The sequence below is a fragment of the Acartia tonsa genome, chromosome 11 (genome assembly GCF_053477335.1).
Source record: "Acartia tonsa isolate MP-2025a chromosome 11, ASM5347733v1, whole genome shotgun sequence".
NCBI lineage: Eukaryota > Metazoa > Arthropoda > Copepoda > Calanoida > Acartiidae > Acartia > Acartia tonsa.
In genome coordinates, this window is record NC_137270.1 from 25,984,060 (window position 1) to 25,992,814 (window position 8,755).

General features: G+C 33.0%; 1 long non-coding RNA gene across 1 annotated transcript; it reads right to left on the reverse strand.

Moving 5' to 3' along the window:
- Nucleotides 1–427: 427 nt before the first annotated feature.
- LOC145332337 (uncharacterized) lies at nucleotides 428–4,206 on the reverse strand. Its single transcript, XR_013884161.1, has 5 exons — nucleotides 4,143–4,206; nucleotides 3,595–3,668; nucleotides 2,019–2,148; nucleotides 1,453–1,592; nucleotides 428–546 (listed from the first exon to the last, which is right to left on the reverse strand). It is a non-coding gene; the product is annotated as an uncharacterized LOC145332337 (long non-coding RNA).
- Between the last annotated feature and the right edge of the window lie 4,549 nt (nucleotides 4,207–8,755).

Here is an 8,755-nt window from a genome sequence, read left to right on the forward strand (position 1 = left end):
TTTAAATTGTTAAAATTGATAAAAATAAATAAATTTATTCAATATAAACGACAACAACAAATAAAACAATATAAGAATAACAATTTGAGTTTGAAAAGTGTTCCTATAATCAAAATTGAATGGTTCAGTAGACTTAAAACCAAATATAAATCATAAAAATACTATACCTAAAAATCTTTTAAGATCAACAAGTGTAAATAACAAATAAATCAACAACTTAGAATAAAATATTCTCCTGTATGGCTTCGAAACCGATTAGTATCCGCTGGATTAGAACCGGTTCTTAACCATACTGAAAAATCATGTATCGAATCATATCATATCTTTCTACGAATACAAAAATGTACAATTATAATACTAAATTCCGTGCCTTCGGTATCTCGGGGCCAACAAAACCGGTTTTATTCATATAATTGTACAATTTTATAAGCTGTTTATAATACGATGCGATAAATAACTATTCATGATTTGTAAAACAAGAATACGATTAACCAAGACAGTTCTCTATTACTGAGGGGAAGCAGGATAGTGACAAACTGAGGGTGGCTGAAAAAAAAATTAAGAAAATATTATATATTTGGTTCATCAAAAAGGGAATTTTACACAAAGTTATAAACCCACCCCTTCCTCCAAAATAAATTGACAATAAAGGGGGAGGGGGGTATTTTTTGCAGGGAATTAGGGGACAATGAGCTGTTTATTACACTAGTTCCCAAAGTTCTATAATAATGTTTTCTTAATCGTTGGCTTTAAAAAAAAATCGGGGACTTTTATTGAATTTCGATTTGTTGATCCTTTCAGTTGAGTGTTCAAACATTTCAACCACTAATTGTAATCTACTAAAGGGAAGTTTTTTTGAATCATCAATGGGATATACATTAATTTATCGGCCATTGTCTTATCCCTTTGGATTCCCGAGTTCTTTGCATGTTTATTACTTTAGGTACTGTGTATACCCGCAGGGTTTAGGCAACGGCCCCCATCCCCCCTACCCTCTTATATGCTCTTTATATCAAAAAATAAGAAAGGGGGGGGGGGTCATTGATCAACAGACATTTTGTGTGAAATCACCTCAAAAAGTTTTTTTTATGCTTATACACTACAGGGAATATATTGAAAAACCATAATATGTCCTTGTTATTAACATTATTAATACAATAATTTCTTTACAGGGATAAATTTTTACATATTGCAATAGATTTATTATTATACATGGATATTACACCAGATTATCAAGGATTCTAATAAAGTAAAACTTGTAGCGAAATTACACATGACAAATAGTGGTTGAAACGTTTGGACACTTAATGAACCAACCAATCAAAATTCAATTAAAGTCCTAAAAGTTGTAAAGCCAACAAATAGGAAAAGGGTAAAACTTTGTGGACTGGTGTAATGAACAACCCAATGCTCCCCCCCCCCCCTCCGCCTTCCCTGGAAAATAATACTTACATGTAAAGGACGTGGTTGTGGACATCTCAGTGATGGTTGTCACAGAGATAGAGGTGGTAAAGAGGAAGAATCTGGCGTCTCTAAATTTCTCAGATTTGGCATCCCTGGAACTCTCAATCACAGCTGGTATCGCTTTGTTGCTAAAATTATTTAGGATATATGAGATTTTAAGTAACAGAATGTAAAGCTTTTTATAGAGCCTATAGAAAATGACATAATAATGGCCCACCAATGGTCAATTAAAATGTATACTGGCCTGCCATTGGTAATATAGTCTGTGTATTGGCCTACCATTGGTCATTTGTATTGTATTTTTTAAAGGCATCATTAATTGCTTCACAAGATTCGAGACCAATTATTAGCCGCTGGATTAGAACCGGTTCTCAGCCAAACTGATAATTCATGTATAGCATCGTATTACTGACAATGTCATAAAATTAATACCAGTTTTGCTAGCCCGGATCATCGGTCTAACAAAGCTGGTTATAATCTTATATTCTTTAATTTTACATCCGCGGAAAGCTGTCTACAATACGATGCGATAAATAACTATTCTAATAACCCACCCATTAGTAGCACTGGGTTCCAAGTTATGAATTTGCTCCCCATCTCCATAGGTCTGTATCAGGCTCTTTTTTCTCTTCCTCTTACACCCGCTGGTCATGGTGTTCGTTGCTGTCACCCAGCATACTGACTCTAGCATAGCATAGATAATAGATAGATACATAGATAGATAGATAGATAGATAGATAGATGCATAGATGCATAGATAGATAAATTTATAGATAGATAGATACATAGATAGATAAGATAGATAGATAGATAGATAGATAGATAGATAGATAGATAGATAGATAGATAGATAGATAGATAGATAGATAGATAGATAGATAGATAGATAGATAGATAGATAGATAGATAGATAGATAGATAGATAGATAGATAGATAGATAGATAGATAGATAGATAGATAGATAGATAGATAGATAGATAGATAGATAGATAGATAGATAGATAGATTGATAGATAGATACATACATAGATACATAGATAGATATATATAAGAGGTTAACTCACAAACAAAATATGAATTTTACATATCTATTCAGACATTACAAATTGTTTCGTGCATGTTTGCACTCTTCAGATGTCAATATAGATAGATACATACATACATAGATAGATAAATAGATAGATGGATAGATAATTAGACAGATAGACAGACAGATATACATACAGACAAATGGACATACAGAGAGACATATAGACAGAATAGATAGAAAGACAGACAGACTGGCAAACATAGATAGACAGTTAGAAGGACTGACAGACAGACAAACGGGCAGAGGGCTGAAAGACAAACATACAAACAAACAGACGGACAGACAGACAGACAGAGGGAAAGACAGATATACAGACAGACAAAATAACAGAATGACAAAATGACAGACAGACAGACTTACTTGTGGTGACTGTAGTTATAGAGGTAGATGTTGAAGTGGAAGTACTGATAGACAGATAGATAAACAGACAGACAGACATATAGACAGACAATGACATACAGACAGACCATAGAGAAAAAAATAAAAAAGAGGAATCGAAGCAACTAGAAGACGAAAATAGGCAGTGGGCCTAGAGGCCTACTCAGCGCTGTTGCCGCGCTAAAATTTATTGCTATTTCACTACTTTTCAAATGGGAGGATTAAAAATTATTTTAAAAAATATTTTTTTACTTTTTACTATTTCCATATTTAGGGCAAGAATATTAGATTAGATATTTTCGTTTTAATGTTTTAATTAAAAATTACATAGAATTTTATTTTTATTTAAAAAAATTTGTTCATGAAAGATGAATCCTTCTATTTCTAAAAAGGGGGAAATTTTTTTCATAATGAACATTCAGCTGATTCTGACCGCCCACGGCTGTTTGCTAAATATCGCTTTTCTTTTTATTCACATTATTATTTATGATTGACTTACAAAAAGCCCTGGGCGGCTTTTGATTTTCGTCTGCTTCTAAATTTAGGGATGGGGAAGTAGTATTTTACCATAAAAAAGGGGTGAGTATTCATCCTCTTATCCCTTTTCCTTATGAGACAGACAAATTAACAGACTGACAAAACGACAGACAGACAGACTTACTTGTGGTGACTGTAGTTACAGAGGTAGCTGTTGAAGTAGAAGTGCTGATACTTGCAAAAAATATCCAAGGGTTTCTAAAAATAGGAAAAAGTATGACGACATTTATTATAAACATTTTCTTCTATTTTAAAGTCCTCCATTTTTTTCATTTAAGAATAAATAGAAAACGAAATATCCATGTTGTGCAAAAATATGTATTTCTATTACTATAAATCTACATCTCAACCATGTAACACTATTCTAATAAAAACAGGCGTTTTCACTCAAAGTGCATTATTGAGCACAAAACCCTTACCAACATTTCATAAATAATTGAAAATAAGGGATTGGGTAGTTTTTCGTTTGTTTGTTTGTTACTTTAAGTCTTTTTAGGTGGGGTATTAATTGGTACTGGTAGCCTTGCAGGATTAGTGCCCCCCGCAGGGGTTGGGCATAGAAAAAAATTAAAATTCCTCTTAATTTCAAAAAATATTCAAAAATAAGTTAAGGGTGTTAGTGCCCGAGACGCACTTCGAGGGAAATCACGAAAAACAAGAATAAAAACTTACCTAGTTGAGTCTGTCGCAGCTGCAATGCTGAAAAATAGAAACAAACACCAAATTATATTTTTCATTTTCTGAAAACAATAAGTATAAATTTAACAAGATGCATGTCTAATTGTCTATTTGTTCTTGCTAACCACTGGACCTATAGGCTTTTTTCCTTTTCAGGCCATGAGAAGTTTTTTTAATTTAAATTTTTTAATTTGGAGGAGTCTTTCTCACCCTACCGATATGAAATATAAATCCTTCGAATATAAAATTATTTCTACCCCCCCCCCTCTCCTAGTTGTTTTCTTTTTTAAAACCAAAATTAAAGGGTGTGTGTTGATCCCAAATAAAAGTAATTATTAGATTATTTTTACACAATTTTATGTATTATACAATAAGAATCTGAGACGATTTATATTAGGTTTTTGTTAATTCTAATAAGATAACGGCATGAAAATAGTTACATAACTAGCTACGCCCCTAAAAGCCTCTAGGGGGTACTTAAGTGGAAAAGGGGTGTAGTAGACCTCCCCTTCCTATCATTAATAAAAAAAATTAAAGATAAAAAGTAATTCCTAGGGGTGGGGGATATCATTTTTTATGGGAGTTGTGTAATAACTTCCCACACAAAAAGTTTTAAACCTCCCAGGACCACTAAGAAGCTTAACTGTAAAGGAGAACCTTGTCGGTTTAGCGGTTAGCAAGATCATTTGCTACAGACAAAAAAAACATACTACTTTATATAATAGGATGGATATCTGGTTTAAAACTGACTAAAAAGTGAGAGGAAGATTACTAATCTGTCCAATGATCCGTATAAAAAAAATAACATTAGTTATATTTAACACGCATAAAAACGCGTTATAATTATTAATTTATTTGTGTTAGTGGGGCTACTCTATAAGCTAATAAAAACTTTATTAACATTAATCATATTTTTTAAGGGATCGAAAAGAACTAAATATGTGGATTGTAAACGAGTGAGTAAATAACCCACCTTTTCTAATCTCTGGGTAAATTTTAAAAAAAAATTAAAGGTGAAGTATTTGAGAGTAGTAGCTGCGCCCATAACATTTTCAGGGGGAGAGGAAGCAAAATAAACTTCATAATCCCAAAATTTTTATTTAAGAAGAAAATGGACTATTTAAAGCATTCCTTAATCTTTATGAGCTTAGGGCCTTCATATAATTTCATACTTTTCATCATCTTGGCAATAAACAATTATAAATTATTTGTTACCTCTGTTAAGCTTCAGTTTTAAGGATATTGTCATCCTTGTTTTTGAAGCAATATGGTAACATACATACATGAATCAATGTATTATTACATGGATGTTGGATACACACTCCTCTCACCCTACTGGATGAACGAACTGACCAATAAATTAGGTCAATATCAGGAAACTTAATCAACAAATTTTACCTTGTCAATATATCCACGTATTCTATATCAATTGGTTATTAGTTAAGGAGGGGAACTAACAAAGGATATTTTATTAGTCTTAAAAAAAAATAGCCCTCTTACTACCTTCCAAAGGCAGAATTTAATTCAAATGAGTGGATTTTATTATTATTCCTTGTACTTTCCCTGTGTCCCTGCATATCTGATAACATTTTTATGTTAATTGGACCATTACATGAAAACAAATCTGTGGTTTCAATCAGGCAGGGACGAGACATTGGACTCTTTATTACACTAGTACCCAAAGTTTTAAAAATCACTTTTTTGGTTTGTTGCACTAAAAGTTTTGGGTACTTTTAAATTATGATTGATAGGTTTTTTTTAAGTTGAGTATTTAAATATTTCAACCAATAATTGTAATCGTCATAAGGGTTTATCATCATTGGGGATGTACATCACTTTATCGTCCATTGTCTTATCCCTTAAGAATCCCTGGGTTTTACTTTTAATTGATCTAGTTATTAATAACTATGTAGCAAGGATAAAAACAACCATCACAATGTAATGTAATAGTGTTATTTATTATTTAAAGTCCCCAAAGTTTTATAATAACGTTTTCTTGTTCGTTGGCTTAACATTTTAAAACTTTTATTGAATAATTCTTTGTTTCATGAAATTAAGTTTTCAATTGTTTCAAAAAAGGGCTAATCTGTGTTTCAATTTTTCAATTTTTTATTCCCTTAGATTCCTGGATTTTAGTAGGATAATTCTGCCATGTATACGTTTTAGCTGTGTTACGTTGTATTATACTGGAGGATTCGCCCATAAAAGACTCTAGGGGCACTTGAGGAGGGGGGAGTTGAATCTTATAACCTATTTTTTAGATTTAGATTTTTTTAAAAATAAGTAAAAAATAGATTATAGGGGCGCAGCCGCTAGTAGCTTTATAACTTAGTAATTAGTGTTAAACATTTGTATACATGTAAACTATTGTTACGCTATATTGGTTTTTAAATATTTTAGTTAGTTTTACAGCTATTATAAATAATTACGACTGTTCTCGATCAGGCAGGGATGGGTCATTCGGCTGTTTATTACACTAGTCCTCAAAGTTTTATAATAACATTTTCTTTGGCTTAATAACTTTGGGGACTTTTGTTGACTTTTGATTGGTTAGGTCATTAAGTTGAGTGTCCAAATGTTTCAACCACTAATTGCAATCCTACAGAAGAGGTAATTTTGTGTTTCATAATTGCGGATGAACATCAATTTATCGCCCATTGTCTTATCCCTTCAGATACCTGGTTCTAAATATATATTGTGCAATAAATTGATTTTATAGCGACATATTCTAATACAGTGGCGTGCACATAATATTGATAAAAAAGCGCATCCGAAAATTATGACTCCCACCTTACGATTTTTGACACCACCAAAATCGAGGGGGGGTGTAGATTGTAGAAGGTTGCGAGTTTTAGGTATACAGCTGATAACAAGAGGGGTGTTATTTTTTCCAGGGGGTCCATACAAATACTTTTGTGCCCAACCCCGTAAATAATCAATCTACTTAAAAAAACAAAAAAGCCTCCCTTTTTATCCTTATACTAAAGTAACCTAATGATGTCTGTCCGTCTGTCTGTCCGTCCGTCCCTTAAGATCTCGGTAACCACTGAATCGATTGGATTCTACTCTTCAGGGAATATACCTACTGGTCCTGTGGTGGTTTTAGGCTATTTTCCTGGAGGGTTTTGATGATGCAGATTTTATCAACTATTTGGTGCTGCACCACATTTTTAATTACCTCTTGGGGCAAAACCTCTAGAGGCAAGGGGCGAAGCCGCTAGTGTAAAATAAACCGCGGGGCGAGCAAACTTGAAAGGGGATGTGACTTTTTTAGATTGACCCGACACGCGTCCCCCTGGGCTGCTTAAGGAAGGTGTAATATGGAGGTAGACTGTTGTCAAGAGGGGTGTTGGGTGCAGAGGGTGTATTCTGAGGGCACGCCTCTGCTCTAAATATACTTTTCTTGATAATTTATAGTATGACCATTTTCAAGATTATTTGGCTTTTTATGCACAAAACTGACCAATTAATGAGGTCCATATTCGCAACCTAATTAACGACAAATTTTCTGCTATCAATTCAATATTTCCAAGTATCCTATATCCATTCTTTTATTTTATTTTTTGTACTTTGAAATTAATACCTTCTAACTAACCTTTTAGTTTAGCCAGGGATAAGGGAACAATGAGACTTAATCCATCCCAAATATTTAAAGTAATAGGATGTCTATATGTCTATACCATAAGATCTCGCAAACAACTGGTGAAGCTTTTTATAGGTCCATGGAAGGTTTTTAACTATTTGAGGTGAGTGTATCTCTACTTTCAGAAGATAATCGCCTCTGGCCAAAATCCTGCAAGCATCTTGGCGCACTTGCATGGTTATACTTTATAAAAAAGATTGTTTTATTAGACAATAATGAGATAAAGGGGGGATAATAGCCTGTTTAATACACTAGTCCCCAAAGATTTAAAATAACCTTTTATTATTCTTATTCAGTGAATTTTGATTTGTTGTTTCGTTAATTTGAGTGCTCAAGCGTTCCAACCACTAATTTTAATTTACAGAAGGTGTAATTATTTGTATCATTATTGGGGATGTACATAAATTTATTGGTCAGTGTCTTATACCTTTAGATCCATGGTCTAAATGTTTATCGCTGCATCCCTGGGTTTTGAAAAGAATGTGAAGCTTATGAAAACATTGTCAAGTATTTAATTGTCAGTTTTTTCATAAACAATTGTCTAGTTTTGTCACTGTACGTTTACAGGGTGTGAGGGAACAATGGGTTTTTTACTACACTAGTCCCCAAAATCTGTAATAACTTTTTTCTTGTGAACTTTGGAGACTTTTATTGAATTTTGATTGGTTGGTTCATTAAGTTTAATGTCTCTGAGTTTTATCACTGTAACTTAAATATTAGGGTTACACAAAAAAAAATATCCTGAACAAAACAACCGGATTTTCGGCCCCTAATGGCTTCGGGGTTTTTGTATTTTCGTGGGATTTTGATCTAGTCGATCTTTAAAAGTTCTTTAGCTTTGTCGCATAATGGACAAAAATCTAACATTTGTTTTCGTGCTATACCAGGTTGGATTAGGTCACATACATTAGGTACATTGGATCCTTATGCTTATGCCTTTAAATCAACATCTCAATTGATTATA